The 20,384-nt window shown below is 43.2% G+C and overlaps 1 protein-coding gene and 1 pseudogene across 2 annotated transcripts in view; one reads left to right on the forward strand and one right to left on the reverse strand.

Moving 5' to 3' along the window:
- The window catches only part of TMCC3 (transmembrane and coiled-coil domain family 3), a 304,767-nt gene that overhangs the window by 26,239 nt on the left and 258,144 nt on the right, over positions 1 to 20,384 (forward strand). The gene's annotated exons all lie outside the window — the stretch shown is intronic.
- The window catches only part of LOC100592723, a 59,409-nt pseudogene continuing 51,519 nt past the window's right edge, over positions 12,495 to 20,384 (reverse strand). Inside the window, exon 3 of the transcript XR_004031933.1 lies at positions 12,495 to 13,505. The product of XR_004031933.1 is annotated as a keratin, type I cytoskeletal 19 pseudogene (transcript). The remainder of the gene's footprint in view (positions 13,506 to 20,384) is intronic.

Genomic DNA, 20,384 nt, shown 5'->3' on the forward strand with positions numbered 1-20,384 from the left:
ATTTAATGGACTCTCCTTTATTCTAATATTGGGTATGCCCTACTTTTAATGTTAAATTCCTTTATGAAGTGATGGTGAAAGAAGTAGATGGTGGTTGGATTTTTTTTTTTTTGAGACAGAGTCTTACTCTGTCACCCAGGCTGGAGTGAGTATAGTGGCGTGATCTTGGCTCACTGCAACCTCCACCTCCCAGGTTCAAGCAATTCTCCTGCCTCAGCCTCCCAAGTAGCTGGGGCTACAGGTGCATGCCGCCATGCCCGGCTAATTTTTTGTGTTTTAGTAGAGGCGGGGTTTCACCGTGCTGCCCAGGCTGGTCATGAACTCCCAAGCTCAGGCAATCCGCCCTCCTTGGCCTCCCAAAGTGCTGGGATTACAGGCGTGAGCCACCGTGCCCAGTCTGTTTTCATTTTTTAATGACTTTATTGGCAACATAAAAAGTTGACAACATTGTTTTAGTCCTTTAAATTTGTTTTGAAATTTTAATGGTACACAAAATCTGTAACTCTTACATCAGATAACCTTTAAAGTTCCTTCCAGTTCTAACAGTTGGAGGTTCTAACCTTTTCTCACCACCTGTGAATGTGAGGCGAGAAGTTCAAGTGTCACTTTATGTTTGTGTCCTAGAACAAGCCATATTTTTGCCTGGAAAGATCATAGCGCCATGATGTAAGTGTTTTATGAGTGCCTTATTTTCTTCAACTGAAACAAAACTTGAAGCATTACCTTAAATCTTAATTTGACCAAAGATTAGAATGGAAATAGTGGAAAAACATTCACTGTTATACATTGCTGATGGGACTGTAAATTGGTGTAGGGCTCAGCAAAGATTTTCTGTAAAGGGCCAGATAGTGAATATTGGAAGGCCTCATAAGGTCTCTGTCACATGTTCTTCCTTCTCCCTCTCCTTTTTCTTCTTTTCTTTTCTTTTTTTTTTTTAAAAACAACTCTTTAAAAACATAAAAATATCCTTAGCTCGTGGACTAGATTTGACCTGTGGGATATAGTTTGCAACCCCAGTCTAGGGTCTCTGGAAGGTGGTTTGGCTGTATCTAAGTTATGAATACATGGTTGTGCAGAGAGTGACTATGTAGGAATTTATCCTACAGATATTCTTGCACCTGTGTAAAATGCCCTGTGTACAAAGGTACTCATGGTAACATTGTTTAAAAGAGCAAAATACCGAAAGCATTGTAAATATTCATTAGTTTTTAGGACTGGTTAAATAGAATAGCTATACAACAGAATATGATACAGTTTTTGAAAGGTCTGAGGCTATTCTTTATGAAGTGATGTCTGCGATATAATATAAGGAGGGAAAAAAGCAAGATGCAAAATAATGTTTTTAGGATAATACCATTTATAGTCTAAAAAGAATAGGCCAGGCACAGTGGCTCACACCTTTAATCCCAGCACTTTGAAAGGCTGAGGTGGGTGGATCGCTTGAGGTCAGGCATTCAAGACCAGCCTGGCCAAACATGGTGAAACCCCATCTCTACTAAAAAATACAAAAATTAGCCAGGCATGGTGGTGCGTGCCTACAGTCCCAGATACTCAGGAGGCTGAGGCAGGAGAATTGTTTGAACCTGGGAGGCGGAGTGTGCAGCCGAGATCATGCCACTGCACTCCAGCCTGGGCAATAGAATGAGACTCTATCAAAAAAAAAAAAAAAAAAGAATAGTGTGTGTGTGCACACATGCTTGCTCACCTGCACACACATGCACTTGTACTTATTGTATGTACCGAGCATGTGGTAACTGGTTGTCACTGAGGAGAGCAACTGAATAGCTTAGGGGCAGGAGTGACAGGAAAACTTACTTTTAAACTTTATATTATTTTGTAGCTTGTGAATTTAAAGCCATGTACATGTATCACCTATTCAAAAAATAAGTTGAATTGAAAAAACTGAAAATTGGGGAAATGATAATTTTCACTGTGAAAAATTAAATTATTGCTTGAAACAGATCTGAATCATTCTTCAATCACAGATGAACGTGCACTGCCCTGAAAAATGTCCACATTCCATTCTCTTTCTTTACATGAAGCTGCTTTGATAGGATAATAATCTTAGCCCGCCTTTGCTCACCTGAGGTGGTGTGATACTCATCTGGAGATGTTGGGTTGAAGATTATGCTGTTGTTAGTGTTTCTTCTGGTCTTTAAAATTGTGAGCAGATAGTCGTACTACAAGTTGACATGAAGAACGAATATGTGTGTAGAGAGTTTAGTTTGGTAACGAAATAAAATCTATAGGTGTGGAAGGTTGGTGCTGGAAGGCTCACTGAGACTCGTCCAACCCATTGGTTTTTTCCATATCCTGAGAGATAGAAGGCTTGCCCAAGGTCAGGCAGTTAGCAACAGCAGAGTCTGAACTTAGACTTGCTGATGTGGACAAAGCTGTGCCGCTAGTGAGTGTTACTCTGTATAGTCTCAACCTTGATTTTCTGTATTCCTGATTCACTATAAGGTGGAGATGTGGAACATGGCTCCCCAACGGCCATTCTTCCCTGAGTCATACCCAGCCGTGGAGACTGTGTTCTTTCCCCCATGCCCTTCCCACCTGAGGAGCCTTGAACAGCTCACTTAGCAGTTCTTGTTCCTTACCCTGACCAGAAGGCCCAGCTACTCCTTTGGGTCTCTGAGACAGCTGAGGTGTTGGGCTAACAAAAGCCACGGTCTTTTCTGCGGGGTCGGGGAGGGGTAACTTGTGGCCAAACACTACGGTGGAGAGAAGATGTGAGAGGAAAAGATGCAGGATCACTGATGTGTAGATGTAGCTGAAGACAGAGAAGGGATACGGTGTGGTAGATTGCAAGGGCGGCCAGTTCCCCACCTCTCCCTGGATCCATGCCTTTGCAGTTCTTTTCACTAAAGAGACACCCCTCGAGTCTGGGCTGGCCTCTTTATTTATTTATTTATTTATTTATTTATTTATTTATTTATTTATTTATTTTAGACAGAGTCTTGCTCTGTCGCCCAGGCTGGAGTGCAGTGGCGTGATCTAGGCTTACTGATGCAACCTCCACCTCCCAGGTTCAAACGATTCTTCTATCCCAGCCTACTGAGTAGCTGGAATTACAGGCACATGCCACCACGCCTAGCTAATTTTTGTATTTAGAGTAGAGACGGGGTTTCGCCACGTTGGCCAGGCTGGTCTCACACTCCTGACCTCAGGTGATCTGCCCGTCTCGGCCTCCCAAAGTCCTGGGATTACAGGCATGAGCCACTGCGCCTGGCTTGGGCTGGCCTCTTGACATTGGCTTTGGCCAACAGGATGCAGTAGTAGTGAGGGAGGCTATGCCAGCTCCAAGCCCAGGCCTTGAGAGACTGCATGATTCTGCTTGCTCTCTTGTGTTGCGGATGTTCTCAGAGCAGAGCTGAATTACCCTAATCTTCCCAGCCAAAGACTTCCTAAATCAGCAAAGAACCAGCTGATCGCAGGTTGGTAATTACTCCAGGGCAAGTAATCTCAGCCAGGATCAGCAGAGCCACCTAACTGACCACTCCAGACACTTGAGCTATGAGCCCTTACTGCTGTATGCTAGTGAGGTTCTCCGATTGCTTTTGCACAGCATTATTGTGAAATAGACAACTGATACACATGGGGATGGTGGGAAATGGACAGGTGGTTGGCCCTGTGTTCAGAAATGGAGAAACTTTCTCCTCCTCTCCTCCTATATAACACTGTCTGAAAACATGGAGCAGTATTTCTGGTACAGTAGGAAAATAAAATAAAACAAACCAGCCATGGCCAACTCTCAGCATCAGGAAAGTACAGCATAGTTGGTGAAGTGCTACAAAGGGAAAGTGAACCTTCAGGCAAGGACTGTATCTAGCAAAGCCGTCAGAAATGTCAGTAGTGGCTGGGCACGGTGGCTCACGCATGTAATCCCAGCACTTTGGGAGGCCAAGGTGGGTGGCTCACTTGAGGTCAGGAGTTCGAAACCAGCCTGGCCAACATGATGAAACCCTGTCTCTACTAAAAATACAAAAATTAGCCAGGCATGGTGGTGGGCATCTGTAACCCCAGCTACTTGGGAGGCTGAGGCAGGAGAATCACTTGAATCCGGGAGGTGGTGGTTGCAGTGAGCTGAAATCGTGCCACTGTACCAGCCTGAGTGACAGAGTGAGACTCCGTCTCAAAAAAAAAAAAAAAAAAAAGAAAAAGAAAAAAAGAAATGTCCATGGTAGTACTAGCATTTCAAAGGACTGCCTTCCCTTCCTCCATAAATTGTTTAACTTCATCTATGGGGAATTTTGTCCTTTTACCATGGAGCCATGGGTTGCTATTCCAATTTTACTAATGAGCTTATTCAAGTTCCAGATATGAGATAATTCCCCTGTTCTATGACTGCTATCACACTCTAGTAGAAGAACTATCCAAATCATATGAATAAAACACCAGATAAAGCACATGAAAAAGTTCAAAAAGAAATGCTCATAAAAGAGTAATTCAGGATGTATATGTAACATTTTATCCTAGAAATATGAATTTTTTTTAAGGAAGTCTGTAACTAGACTCTTTGGTCAGTTTCAGTTAAGATAAACTATATGATGATCACAATAGATTCCTAAATTACTTTTGACAGTTCAGTACCTGTTGTTAATTTAAAAAATATAATTCTTTTAAAAATAAGATTTTTTACACGACTTATGTATATTATAAACCAAAAAATAAATTTTGTATGGCTGTGCACCCACACGTAAACCAGTATTTAATGTCATACTTAATAGTGAAACATTAGAGATTCCCTTTAAAAAAACTTAAAATGATATTTATCGTTCTGGAATTTCTTGTCAATGCAATAAAGCATGAAACATAAGAAATATAGCTGATAGTAGGAAGTAAAAAGTTTTTTAAAAATAAGCAACATAATTACATAACAATAAAAAGAAAGAAATTTATGGTAACACTCCTAAACTTATTGACAACTCAGTAAAGTTGTGGATTTATACATGAAGAATAATAGCTTTCTTATATACCAGCAACAATCTGTTAGATATAATAGAGAAAATGCTTCTGGTTATAATAACAGCAAAAAAGCATAAAACCTTTAGAAAAACTCACAGCACATTGCTGGACTAAGTAAATAATGGAATTTACTAGGAGATATTTTTTAAAATTTTGAACAAAGGAGGTATCAGGTTTGTGGATATTAGAACATTGAATATTTTACATGTATTATTTTTCTCCAAGTTATTTTGTAAATTTTATGTTAAGCCCATGTAGTTCTGCAGAAAAAGTTCATTGCTACAATCTCTCTACGAGCTCAGTTTGGTAATGTGTGAAGAAAGCCTCGAAAGAGTGTCTGTCTTTTAGGCTGTAAGGAACAGAAAACCTGGTAAAAATGTTTTATACAGAAAGAAGTTTAGGTTTATCATCTCACTGTCCAGAGGTGGAGTGTTTCCAGAAAATTCAGCAGCTCAAAAACATCACAAAGGACATGAGTCTTTCCTTTTCCTTCTCCGTCATCCTGAGTGTATCAGTTTATTCCCATAGACTTAAGTCCTCATAGTCAAGATGGCTGCATCAGTTCCGGGCATTGCATCTTTATACACTCATCTCTAGAGCTGAGAAAAGGAACCATTCCTTCTTGCATGGGTATTTGTAAAGAAAAGCTTTTCCAAAAGCTCCCAAAAGACCTCTTCTCATGTCTCACTGGCCAGAATTGCATTAAATGGCCTATACTAAAACAGGTGGTGGGCTAGATTTAGCTAGTAGCTTAGACTATCAGGATTCTCCTTTCTCTTCCTTGCTGGGGAGAGGCTCCTCACTCTGAGCACATGGTGGAATGTAGGGTAAACAATGGAATAAAATGTGTCTCTGCCAGCAAAGAAGATGTGTGTGTGTGTATGTGTGTGTGTGTGTGTGTGTGTGTGTGTGTGTGTAGGGGGACTGGCTTTGACTAGCAGTCTATACTCGTTGAATCAAGAATTTCAGTTCTAGAAGCTTATTTTAAAGAAATAAGCACAGAGTTGAACATAGCTTTCTGTACTCAAATGAACAGTAATACTTACAGTAATGAATAAGTTACTTCATAATTAATTATAGAAACTACAGAAATATATGCACAGGTTTAACTTATTGTACATCCATGATAAATAGAATATTTAAACCATTAAAGATTACGTTTTCAGACACTAATGGCATAAGAAAAGCTCTACTGAATGTTTTCAGTGGGAGGAGAAAGATATGGAATTAAAACTAAGTGGATTTCATTTTCATTCAGTCACACTAATATACTGAAGATTGGGGAAAAACACCACCAGAATGTTGGTTTTATTCTAGTGATAAATTATGGGCGATTTTCTCCTTTTCTGTATTTTCTGACTTTCTCCAATTAGTAATACTTTTAAGATCAGAATAATTAACAGCACTAAAATCACACACTTCAATATTATCAGTTAGATTTTGCTGGATAACAAACTAACCTAAAATGCGGTGACATAACTATTTAGCCCATGGTTCTGCAGGCAAGCAATGTAGGCTGGGCCCATACGGGCAGTTGTCTTCTTGGCTGGGCTGGCTCATCTTTATACCACATGTGTTCTCGTTCTCCAGCAGCTAGCCTTGACTTGTTCTCATGGCTGTGAAGCAGGGTTCTGGAGGGAGCATAAGAGAGCAGAGCCTCGTGGGCCTGGGTTCAGAGCTGGCACATTACCAACTCTGTCTGCCACATTGTGTTGGCTAAAGCAATCCACATGGCCAGCCCAGCTTCAAGGTTTGGTAAACAAACTCTCTCCCTTGATGAAAGAAGCCACATAATCACCCTGAGTAAAGGGTGTGGATACAAGGGAGTGGGATGGAGGATTTGGGGCCATTTTTGCAAGCAATGTATCACTTCATCTTAAAAAGAAAGAAAACAGCAACAATAGTCTTACCCAAAGATTAAACAAATAAAATATGAACTAAAAGGCATACGTTTAGGTGATGAGAACTTTATTTTTTGAGATAGAATGTCACTTTGTCTCAAAATCATATAGTTCATTGCAGCTCAAAACTCCTGGGCTCAAGTGGATTCTCCCACCCCAACCTCCCCTCCTGCCTCAGCCTCCTGAGTAGCTGGGAGCACAGGCATATCCACCATACCTAGCTAATTTTTTATTTATTTATTTTTAAAGACGGGCTCTTGCTATGTTGCCCAGGCTGGTCTAGAACTCCTGGCCTCCCAAAGCACTAGGGTTATAAGCATGAACCACTGCGTCTGGTTGATGAGAACTTTTGGATAAACGCTTTCCTTTAAGGTGATGGGGAAGATTTTATCTTTTCTTCTCATTCATGACTGGTTGAGAGTTTCGTGACAGCTTATCTCTTGAGGAAGCACTAAGCATTTAATCAAGAAAGAGGAGAAAGCAAAACCTCTCTGTAAATGAATTAATATTGATGCACTTTCAGAATTTGTTCTTTGGGTGTGTTAATAACTCATTCTATGTGGGTCGTTAAAGTGCTGAGTGATGGGACCATAGCCAGAAGCAACAGGCTGGAGCCTTGCCATGCTTGGGGGCTTATCACTTTTCATCCAGGTCCTCGTAGCAGTGGGAATTAGGAAAGACCCTTGGGGTACAGCCACCAGTGAAAATAGAGGATACATGCTGTTCCTCCTGGATGCATGGTCATCATGGCTATGGTATTCATTAGTGAGAGAGGCTCTCATGCATCCCAAACTGGGGGTGTCTGGGCAACCTCAGGGATTTTATGGGAACCTGAAGCCTTAGGATATGCGTGCTGCATCTTCTTGGAGCATTGCTTTGTTTGGTTTAGTTTTCACACTTTTTTGGTTTTCTTTTTTTTTGAGACAGAGTCTCACCTTATCGTCCATTCTAGAGTGCAGTGGTGCGATCTTGGCTCGCTGCAACCTCCACCTCCCGGGTTCAAGCGATTCTCCCACCTCAGCCTCCTGAGTACCTGGGATTACAGGTGCGTGCCACCACACCCAGCTTATTTTTGTATTTTTAGTAGAGATGGGGTTTTATCATGTTGGCCAGGCTGGTCTCGAACTCCTGACCTCAGGGGATCCACCTTCCTTGGCCTCCCAAAGTGCTGGGATTACAGGCGTGAGCCACCACGCCCAGCCTAATATGAGTATCTTAAATAACATGGTATGTTTATCAAAATGAAAACATTTACCTTGGTACAACACTGTTAACTTTAGTTGTTAACTACATACTTTATTCACATTTTCCCAGTTTTTCCTCGAATGTTATTTTCTGTTCCAGGATCCAATCCACATTTTATTTAGTTGTCATGTCTCCTTAGTCTCCTCCAATGTATGATACTTTCATCTTCCCTTGTCTTATATGGCTGCTATAGTTTGGATGTTTGACCCTTGCTAATCTCATGTTGAAATCTGATTTCCAGTGTAGGAAGTGGGTACCTAATGGGAGGTGTTTGGGTCATGGGGGTGGATCCCCAGTGAATAGCTTGGTGCTGTCCTTGTGATAATGAGTGAGTTTTCACTCTGTTAGTTCCCATGAGGGCTGGTTGCTAAAAAGAGCCTAGCACCTGTACTCTCTTTCTCTCTCTTTTTTTGAGATAAGGTCTTGTTCTTTGGCCCCGGTTGAAGTGGACTGGTGTGATCACGGCTCATTGCAGCCTCAACCTCCTGGGCTCAAGAGATCCTCCCACCTCAACTCCCCGAGTAGCTGTGACTAAGGCACGCGTCACCTTGCCCAGCTAATTTTTCTATTTTTTGTAAGAGATGGGGTTTCACCGTGTTGCCCAGGCTGGTCTCAAACACCTGGGCTCAAGAGATTCTCCCCTTTTGGCCTCCCAAATTGTTGGGATTACAAGCATGAGCCACTGTGCCCGGCTCCTCTCCTCTCTCTTGCTTCTCCTCTCACCATGTGATCTCTGCACACATCAGTTCCCTTTCACCTTCTGCCATGAGTGGAAGCAGCCTGAGGCCCTCACCAGAAGCAGATGCTGGCACCATGCTTCTTGAATAGCCTGCAGAACCACGAGCCAAACATACAGATGTTGCTTTATAACAACACTAAATAGATTGAACATATGACCTTGACACTTTTGAAGAGTCGTGTTCAGGCATTTTATAGAATGTTCTTCCATTTGGGTTTGTCTAGTGTCTTCTCAGGATTAGACTGAGGTTATGGACTTTGGGGACAAATACGATTCAGGTGATATGCTGTTCTCACTGCATCCTGTGAAGGAGTACATGATGTCAAGATGCCTTGGTACTGGCGATGTCTCATGTCTGCTAGGTTTCACTACTGTAAGGTTACTGTCTTTCCCTTTCCATCATTTATTAAGTAGAGAGGAATCACGAAGTCCAGCCCATACTCAGGGCATAGGGGGATTAAGTTACACCTCATGGAGGAGTATCAAAGAGTCTGTGGACATACTTTAAAACCACCACAGTAATTAATATTTGTATTAGTATTCAGCTAGGAGATATTTTAAGTTTGTGCAGATGTTTCTCCATAAAGTTTCACACATTAATTTTATCTTCATCAGTGGATCTTGTTAAAGCAGTTATTACTATGGTGTTCTAATCGTGATTTCTTCTTTTCTTTCTTAAAAAAAATTTGCTAACTGTCAAGTTCTGTATGAATGTCCATAATCCTGCTGTCACCGAAAGTGCAACAGCTGATCATTCCCGGGAAGATTGAAGGCCATAATTTTTTTTAGGGCAAACATTTCTGCTCCAGTGAAATATAGGTGATTTTCTATTTTCCTAATTCTTTCTACAATTATTAATTGGAATTCTTTTGTAAGGAAGATCTGTCCCTTTTGCTATATTTACTTAGTCACTTATTTATTTCAGTATAGGCTCACAGATATTTGTTTTATTCTATGATCTTATACTACTATCCCCCTTTTTTACTAATTTGTTCCAGCTTTGGCTATTGGGAACTCCTTCAGTTTGGCTCATACGTCCATTTGACATGCCCCATCTTTCTTCTTTTTTCCTTTTCTCACCCTTGCCTTTTTAAAAAAGCACCTCCCTTGCTTTCTGGCATTGTAAGATGTCCAGGTTCATCTTGTATTTTCCTTGCTGCAGTTCTTGAGCCAGCCATTTCTTCAAGGAACACTGGTCTCTTGGAGGTCATCTGGAGGATGGTATTTAGAAACCAAGATCCAGATACTAGGTGTGCTTGTTGCTATAGGGACATCACAGCTTCAAGGCCACCTGAGTGGACAAAGCTAGGAAATATATGTGACATGTACACTCATATATAGTATATATATATATTACGTATATACACACACATCCCTATATTTCTGTATCTGTGTGTGTATATAAAACAATGCCGGCCGGGCATGGTGGCTCATGCCTGTAATCCCAGCACTTTGGGAGGCCGAGGCGGGCGGATCACGAGGTCAGGAGTTCGAGACCAGCCTGGCCAACATGGTGAAACCCCGTTTCTACTAAAAATACAAAAAGATTAGCCAGACATGGTGGCGCACACCTGTAGTCCCAGCTACTCAGGAGGTTGAGGTAGGAGAATCGCTTGAACCCGGGAGGAGGAGGTTGCAGTGAGCCGAGATTGCGCCACTGACTCCAGCCTGGGAGACAGAGTGAGACTCTGTCTCAGAAAAATACAAAAAACAAACAAACAGAAATCAATGCCATGAGTCATACTGATATTGCTACATCACTTTTACTCAGTAACTTTTTGGAGAACATGATTTTAAATTTTTTTTTTTTTTAAATGAGAATAAACTTATACAGTTGACCTTTTAGGATGGCATTTGGCCACAAGCAAAAGAAGAGTTATCCAACAGTACTGTAAACAAGCAGGGGTCCACATTCCTCACAGTCATCCTTGGAATAAGTGGAGGCTGGCCTGGGCACAGAGACCAGGACAGTGTTAGTGCTCAGGGCTGAGATCCCCTTGGCCTTCCTGTCTCTTTCCCCATGGCGGCAGATGGCTGCTATAGCAGCACTAAAGGCAGTGGAAGGGTCAAAAGGCTTCTTTTGTGTGATACAGTTTGGATATTTGTCCCCGCCAAAATCTCATGTTGAAATCTAATCCCCAGCGTTGGAGGTGGGGCCTGGAGGGAGGTGTTTGGGTCATGGAGCAGATCCCTCATGTCTTGGTGCTGTCCTTGTGATAGTGAGTGAGTTCTCAGGAGATCTGGTTAAGTTTGTGGCACCTCTGCCCCAACTCACTCTTGCTCCTTCATTCGCCGTGTGACATGCCTGTTCCCATTTTGCCTTCTGCCATGAGTAAAAGCTCCCTGAGGCCTCCCTGGAAGCTGTGCTCAGGATGCCGGTGCCATGCATGTACAGCCTGCAGAACAGTGAGCCAGTTAAAACTCTTCTCTTTATAAATTACCCAGTGTCAGGTATTCCTTTATAGCAGTGCAAGAATGGCCTAATACACTTTGCATAAACCTATGTCTTTTTTTTTTTTTGAGATGGAGTTTTGCTCTTTTCGCCCAGGCTAGAGTGCAGTAGCGTGATCTCAGCTCACTGAAACCTCTGCCTCCCAGGTTCAAGCGATTCTTCTGCCTCAGCCTCCCAAGTAGCTGGGATTACAAGCTTGTGCCACCATGCCCGGCTAATTTTTGTATTTTTGGTAGAGACAGAGTTTCACTACGTTGGCCAGTCTGGTCTTGAACTCCTGACCTCAGGTGATCCACCTGCCTCAGCCTCTCAAAGTGCTGGGATTACAGGCGTGAACCACTGCACCTGGCCAAACCTATGTCTTTTTATTGGGAAAGGAAGGTTTCCCTGCTGGCCTCCCTGTTTAGTGAGACCTGAGTTATTCTTGCCTTTGACTTGTCACTGGCCAAAGAGAAGGAGAAAACCAAAGAAAAGGTTGAATCCCATCATGATTCACTTTCTGAGGCTGAGAGAGGGACCTGTCCTCCCTCAGATTGGGCTCAAAGGGGACAGAAAGGGCTGCTGGGTGTGCACATAAATATAGGGTGGCCTAGGATGTAGACTTCTTAGGAACTTTTAAAGATAGGAGATACTTAATGCTTACCTTCCAGGAGGAGAAACGGAGACACAGAAAGGTTAATACACTGGCCAAAAGTCACAGAGTAAGTGCTGGAGCCAGGGTTGGAAGCCAAAGAGTGTGGTACCAGAGTCTGTAGACACACGCTAGCCAAGGCATGTTGGATACAGTACACTCTGGGATCTGGACCTGCAGGAATGCAGGCCCATGTTTAAAAGGTGCCAACCCCTCTGGCTCATTGTGGGTCCTGGCAGTCCACATTGCAGGGTCACCTTTTTGACTGAGATGTTTTCTGTTGTAGTTGTCCCTTAGGCAATGTGAAGAGGCACCCCTGTCCATTACACCTTAATTCGACTTGGCCTTCTGGATCATTTTATATGTTGACATTTGCCCAAGAGGAGCCTGGGGATTGGACTGGAACTTTTCTTTGCTCTTTTTTTTTTTTTCCTCCCTTGAGCCATAAAATTTTACTGGCAGGTCAGGGGAAGAACCAGGGGTAAGGGTCCCTTCCTTCCCATCCTTCTACCCAGGAGGCATGCTTTGAGGAGAGCAGAGGCCCCGGAGCCTGTAGCCTCAGAGGACCTTGGAGATGGACAGGTTGTTGTAGTGATCTTCCTGGCCCTCAAGCAGGCTGCGATAGGTGGCGATCTCCTGCTCCAGGAGCCGCTGGTACTCCTGATTCTGCCACTCACTATCAGCTCGCACATCGCCCAGCTGGGCTTCAGTACTGCTAATCAGTGCCTGGATCTGCACCAGCTGGGCTCCAAAGCATGCCTCTGTTTCTGCCAGTGTGCCTTCTAAGGGAGCTTTCATGCTGAGCTGCGACTGCAGCTCAATCTCAAGACCCTGGAGGGTACACCGCAGGTCAGTGGCCTCGGACCTGCTTATCTGGAGCTGCTCTATGTAGCCAGTGACCTCCCAGTTCAGTTCCTCAGTCCAGCTGGTGAACCAGGCTTCAGCATCCTTCCAGTTCCGCTTGGCCATGATCTCATATTGGCTTTGCCTCTCACTCAGGATCTTGGCAGGTCCGAGCTGAATCCACCCTCACATGGACCTGGTCTCCCACTTGGCCCCTCAGGGCATTGATTTCCTCCTCATGCTGCTTCTTCAGGTAGGCCCGCTCTTCCTTCAGGCCTTTGATCTGCACCTCCAGATCAGTCCTGGCCAGGGTCACCTCGTCCAGCACCCAAACACTCAAACCAAACTTGGTTCAGAAGTCATCTGCAGCCAGATGAGCGTTGTTGATCTGCAGGACAATCCTGGAGTTCTCAATGGTGGCACCAAGAATCTTGTCCCGCAGGTCCTCGATGGTCCTGTAGTAGTGGCTGTAGTTGTGGGAGGGCCTGTGCCCCTGCTTCTGGTACTAGTCACGGAGCTTCACCTCCAGCTTGCTGTTGGCTGCCTCCAGGCAGCCTTGTCCAGGTAGGAGGCCAGGCAGTTGTTGAGGTTATGCATGGTGAGCTTCTCGTTGCCCGCAAGCAGCCCGTTGGACCCAGCCAGGATGCCACTATAGCCCCCCGAAGGAGGACAAGGACACGCTGCGGCTGCTGGAGCCCCTGTGCCTGCTGGGGGACTGGAACTTTTCTAGTGAGCAGTAGAGACTGCAGTCCAGCTCGTAGGCAGCCACAGTGCTGAAGGAAGGAGCAGCCATTAGGATAGTTATGTGCTTGTCCTGGCTCTGTCACTACAAAGATTTGTGACCTCAGGCAAGGTCCTGAATCAGATGGTCTTAAGACAGTGTATCATCTCATCTGACTTTGATGGGCACAGATGTACAGTCCCCCTTTTTCTGTCTCATTTCCCTCATCTGTGAAATGGGGGAACTGGAGGGGTGATCTGGATAAACCTTAACATGCATGTCAGAGGAGAGTGGGGCCCTGAACAAGAGCTGGGAGGCCCCAGTACTTCTCTCTGCTATCTGTTCTGTGTCTTCTGTCTACTCCTTCATATGAGCTACAAGGAATCTCTGCAAAAGAGGTAAGGTGGGAACTCAAACTGGGAGTAGTGGAGACCGAGGACAAGCCAGGAAGATACGTGCCGAGAAAGATGCCAGGTGAACTCGATCTTAGACCCCACGGCGCGTTCTCTCTGGGCCCTGGCTAGTGTCTATCAGTTGGTGATCTCAGAGTCAGCAGATCTATTTCTTGCATCTGGATGCCAAAAAGCAGGAAATCCCTGGTCCTGGCTGGGATCAGGGGATAATCTCAGATGTGAAGGATAGGGCAGCCAGCCCTCAGATGGGCTTCCAGGCAAGTCTTGTCCCCAGTAGGAGCCTATAATTCCTTTTTTCAGCTGCTTGGATCTTTTGCTTTTTAGTTTTGGTGACTGATCTTCTGTTCCAGCCAGGGAAAAAAAATTTTCTGCGCAGAGGCTTGCTCCAGGATTCTCTTTCTTCTTCTTCTTCTTAACTAGGGACTGCTGATGTCGTCACTTCTGTTTTATTTTCTTTTGGAAGTTATTCCTATTTTACAGAGTTCTTCCCTGGCCTGATGCTCTCAGGCATAGCTTCGTGGTTAAGCTTCCCCCTTCCCGCTAAGTCTTGTTCTCTTCCCAGACACAGGCACTTCCCCCTTGGCTGTCTGAGTAAACAGAGGCCCTGCCTCTTGGGATTCTACCTAATAGCCCTTTTGCCATTTGAGGCCTGGCCTGGTATCAAGTTTCTTCTTTTAAAAAACAGCCTTGGGCTGGGTGCTGCGGCTCTGCCTGTGAGCACTTCGGGAGACGGAGGCAGGCAGATGGCTCTGAGTCCAGGGGTTTAAGGCCTGCCTGGGCAACATGGTGAAACCTCATCTCTTCAAAAATACAAAAATTAGCTGGGTGTGGTGGCATGCACTTGTGGTTCCAGCTATGGGTGGTGGGGACTCTGGAGCAGGGGGATTGCTTCTGAGCCTGGGAGGTGGAGATTGCAGTGAGCTGTGATCGCACAACTGCATTCCAGCCTGGGTAACAGAGTGAAACCCTGTCTCAAAAAAAAATAAAAAAATAAAAGCAGCCTTTAAAACACACATTTATTTTGATTTCTAAAGCAATATATGTCTGCTGTGGAAAATTTGGGAAATAAAAGTAATGAAGAAGACAATAAAGATCAACCTTTATTGATTGACAGTGCCCAGAGAATTAATGTTTCATGCATTTTATTTCACTTTCTTCTGGAAGTATATATATACATGTGGGTATGAATATTTAACATAGTTGGAGCCATACTGTACCTAATGGTTTATAATACATTTTGCTTTTATGTTCTCACTAACCCCTGTTAATATGACCCTAGCCATGTCTTTGAATTTTTTGAAGTTAAATTATGCTCTATATTTATTGACCATACACTCACTTTCTACCTTTTTTTCCTATCATCCCTTCTTCACTCTCATTCCCCTATCTGTTTTAGGATGATGGTGAGGAGGAGGAGGATGATCAGTCATATAGAAACTCTTGGTATTGATACATTCATCCTTGGAGTGCTCTGTAAGGTTGATGCTGTTATTATCCTCTTATTAATGGATGAGAAAACAGAAGTTAAGGAGATTGCCCAGGTTACATGCCCTAGTAAGGGACAGAACTGGATTTGAACTTCGGCACTAGCTTCAGGGTCTGGACTAGCCTCCGTTGATATTCTTCTTGTGAACTCTTCTTTTCTGGGTTGAAGATAGCCTGATAGCATTTTCCAGATTTTGTGGATAAAGCTGGGTGTTAGTCTTGGCCTGGCCACTTCCATCCTCTGTGGCCTTTAGTAAGTTATTTCACCTCTCTAGATCCCTGTGGGCCTTTTTGGGTCTCAGGGTCTGTGACTTTGTAGTGGAAAGAAAACAGAACAGAGACAACATTCAAGGACAGGCCCAGAATGATAGAAACATCATTGTCTACTTGATTTGAGGGACACTTACATTTGGCTCTAAAAGACATTTCTGTGAGGAAGTTGGTTTTCTCCACACTTTACTAAGGCAGGAGCTAGGTGGTGCCCAGGAGAAGTCCCCACAGGGGCTGTGAGGTTTTCTTGGATGCTAAGTTAGGGCGGTCCTCACGAAGGGTAAGCCCCATGACATATTTCCCTTGAGCATGCTGAGGTCACAGGGCTTCTGTGGCTCACCAGCAAGTGTGGGGAGTGAAGAGCATGTGTCCCTCCCTGGCACAGACACCCAGCCCCCTGCCATGTTGTGGTATCTCTTACCAGATGATCTTTGAGGTGTGTGGCTGGAAGAATGCTCCAGCCAGCTAAAGTGGGGTTCCTTAGTTGCAATGTGTGCTGGTGGGTGAGTGAGGTGGGCTGGGCAAGCCAGAGGTGACTGCTCTACTTTTCCTGACATCAGTGATGGGGTTGTCTTGCTTGGTGGCACAGATATTTTTCCAGGGTTCTGTCCCTCCACTCACTGACCAGAAAAAGAAAAAGAGAACAAGAAGACGCTTGTCTTACAAAATAGAAAGTTTACCCCATGCAGTTTCCCTTCCCTTTTCATATAGATGTTACAAAGCAAAAACACACACCCACAATGAGGGGTTTTTGAACTTGGCTGGGTTTCAGCTGTCACCCAGGAAGCAGTCAGCACTGTAGGTGGCACTTTGCAGGTGTTGGTGATTCTCGGGTGCAAGGCCTGGCAATTGTGTTTCTGTGCCAGGTCCTCTGCACATGACTCTTTGTTTAGTGTTATTTCCCCTGTTTGCCAGGCTTCTCTGAGGAGATGCTGACATTTTTTCTTTGTCCAGTTCTCCTATCCTAGAAACAAACAAAAACTGCACCTTTTAAAAATGTTTTTTTCTTATGGTTGATTTGGAAAATATCCTGCTTTAGCCGGGGAATAGTACAGCTTTTGTTCTGTTAGTGAAATGATCCAGGGATTTTATTTCAAAGTATAAGGTCCCTAAGATAATGAATGAGGGTTATAAGGGAACGTAGTTATGTTTGGGCAGTCAATTAAATTGAATATAGCAGTGATGATGCACTAAATGTACATTAGGAACATACACCTATCAGTCAAGTTTTCAAGTCTCCCAAGGAAACTACAGTCATAGTGATGGTAATGACGATGTGTTGATAATAAAAATAATAACATCGGCATTTGTTGAGTATTTACCATGTGCTGTTAGTAGATAGTGTGCTAGTTTAAAACAACTCTGTAGTATGTATTAAATTTTTGTATAGGAACAAGAAACTGAAACTCAGTCTAGGTAACATGCTAAAGTCAGCTAGTAAGTAGGAGTGCTGGGTTTTAGACACAGATTGAGTCCACACTTCCAACCCTTAACCTCCAGGCAAACTGCCTCCAAAATCATATTTTAAGAGATGTGGGGCCGGGCATGGTGGCTCATGCCTGTAATTGCAGGACTTTGGGCCAAGGTGAGTGGATCATTTCAGGTCAGGAGTTTGAGACCAGCCTGGCCAACATGATGAAACCCTGTCTCTACTAAAAATACAACAATTAGCTGGGCTTGGTGGCAGGCGCCCGTAATCCCAGCTACTTTGGAGGCTGAGGCAGGAGAATTGCTTGAACCCAGGAGTCGGAGTTTGCAGTGAGCTGAGATTGTGCCACTGCATTCCAGCCTGGATGACAGAGCAACACTCTGTCTCAGAAATTAATAATAATTTAAAAAACAGATCTGGGTATTTTAGCTTTAATTAAAAAAATAATAAAGAGAGATAGAGTCTTGCTATGTTTCCCAGGCTGATCTCAAACTCCTGGGCTCAAGCGTTTTTCCTGCCTTGGCCTCCAGAGTAGCTGGGACTACAGGTGTGCACCATTGTGCCTAGCTTATAGCTTTAAATTTTGAGATACCTGAAGAAAGTGCTTTTGATAAATAAAATTGAAGAAGAAGGAAATGTATTCTTTCTCTCCATTATGTTTCTATCTTTGGATTGCCTGTGACTCATAATGAATATGACTGGAAGATCTGCCCTCTGAACTGAGCCCACAACTTTACTGAGGTATAATTTACATATCTAAAGTCCATCTATTGTAAATACATTGATTTTTAGTGAATTTGTAGAGTTGTGCAACCATCTCCGTAATCCATGTTTAGAACATGCCCATTACAGCACAAAGTGGCCTTGTGCCCACTTGCAGTTAGTCTCTTCTCCCACCCCCAGCCCTGGGCAACCACTAATCCACTTTCTATCTTCATACATTGGAAATTTCATATAAGTAGAATGATTTAATATAGGGTTTTGTGACTGGCTTTTTCTCCCTTAGCATGTTTTTGACACTTTTCACTGTTGTAATGTACACTGGTAGTTCCTTTTTGTTGCTGAGTATCTCATTATATGGATATACCACATCTTGTTAACTCATTCACCAGTTGATGTTCATTTGAGTTGTTTCTACATTTTGGCTATTATGAATAATGCTGCTATAATCATTTGTATGCAAGTTTTTGTGTAGACAAATGTTTCTATTTCTCTTGTGTAGACACCTAGAATTGCAATTCCTGGGACATATGGTAGATGTATGTTTAACCTTTCGAAAAGCTGTTACAGTGCCTTCCACAGTGACTGTACCATTTAACCTTCCCATCTCTGGGGTATGAGGGGGTTCAAGTTGCTCCACATCCCATTCTACACTTGATATTGTCTGTCTTTTTGACTATAGCCATTCTGGTGGGTGTGTAGTGGTATCTCACTGTGGTTTTAATTTGCATTTCTGTAATGACTAATGACATTGAGCATTTTTGCATGTGCTTATTAGCTGTTTATATATATATGTTTTATTATACTTTAAGTTCTAGGGTACATGTGCACAATGTGCAGGTTTGTTACATATGTATACATATGCCATGTTGGTGTGCTGCACCCATTAACTCGTCATTTACATTAGGTATATCTCTTAATGCTATCCCTCCCTCCTCCGCCCACCCCATGACAGGCCCCAGTGTGTGATGTTTCCCACCCTGTGTCCAAGTGTTCTCATTGTTCAATTCCCACCTGTGAGTGAGAACATGCGGTGTTTGGTTTTCTGTCCTCATGATAGTTTGCTCAGAATGATGGTTTCAAGCTTCATCCATGTCCCTACAAAGGACATGAACTCATCCTTTTTATGGCTGCATAGTATTCCATGGTGTATATGTGCCACATTTTCTTAATCCAGTCTATCATTGATGGACATTTGGGTTGGTTCCAGGTCTTTGCTATTGTGAATAGTGCCACAATAAACATATGTGTGCATGTGTCTTTATAGCAGCATGATTTATAATCCTTTGCGTATATACCCAGCAATACGATGGCTGGGTCAAATGGTATTTCTAGTTCTAGATCCTTGAGTAATCGCCACACTGTCTTCCACAATGGTTGAACTAGTTTACAGTCCCACCAGCAGTGTAAAAGTGTTCCTATTTCTCCACATCCTCTCCAGCACCTATTGTTTCCTGACTTTTTTGGTCAATATGAACAGTTAGAATGACTTTGCCATTCTAACTGGTGTGAGATGGTATCTCATTGTGGTTTTGATTTGCATTTCTCTGATAGCCAGTGATGATGAGCGTTTTTTCATGTGTCTGTTGGCTGCATAAATGTCTTCTTTTGAGAAGTGTCTGTTCATGTCCTTTGCCCACTTTTTGATGGGGTTGTTTGATTTTTTTCTTGTAAATTTATTTAAGTTATTTGTAGATTCTGGATATTAGCCCTTTGTCAGATGTGTAGATTGTAAAAATTTTCTCCCATTCTGTAGGTTGCCTGTTCACTCTGATGGTGGTTTCTTTTGCTGTGCAGAAGCTGTTTAGTTTAATTAGATCCCATTTGTCAATTTTGTCTTTTGTTGCCATTGCTTTTGGTGTTTTAGTCATGAAGTCCCTGCCCATGCCTATGTCCTGAATGGTATGGCCTAGGTTTTCTTCTAGGGGTTTTACGGTTTTAGGTCTAACATTTAAGTCTTTAATCCATCTTGCATTAATTTTTGTATAAGGTGTAAGGAAGGGATCCAGTTTCAGCTTTCTACATATGGCTAGCCAGTTTTCCCAGCACCATTTATTAAACGGGAATCCTTTCCCCATTTCTTGTTTTTGTCAGGTTTGTCAAAGATCAGATGGTTGTAGATGTGTGGTATTATTTCTGAGGGCTCTGTTCTGTTCCATTGGTCTATATCTCTGTTTTGGTACCAGTACCATGCTGTTTTGGTTACTGTAGCCTTTGGTTACTGTAGCCTTGCAGTATAGTTTGAAGTAGTATAGTAGCGTGATGCCTCCAGCTTCGTTCTTTTGGCTTAGGATTGTCTTGGCAATGTGGGCTCTTTTTTCGTTCCATAAGAACTTTAAAGTAGTTTTTTTTCCAATTCTGTGAAGAAAGTCATTGGTAGCTTGATGGGGATGGCATTGAATCTATAAATTACCTTGGGCAGTATGGCCATTTTCACGATATTGATTCCTCCTATCCATGAGCATGGAATGTTCTTCCATTTGTTTGTGTCCTCTTTTATTTTGTTGAGCAGTGTTTTGTAGTTCTCCTTGAAGAAGTCCTTCACATCCCCTGTCAGTTGGATTCCT

This window comes from Nomascus leucogenys, chromosome 10, assembly GCF_006542625.1.
Source record: "Nomascus leucogenys isolate Asia chromosome 10, Asia_NLE_v1, whole genome shotgun sequence".
NCBI classification, from domain to species: domain Eukaryota; kingdom Metazoa; phylum Chordata; class Mammalia; order Primates; family Hylobatidae; genus Nomascus; species Nomascus leucogenys.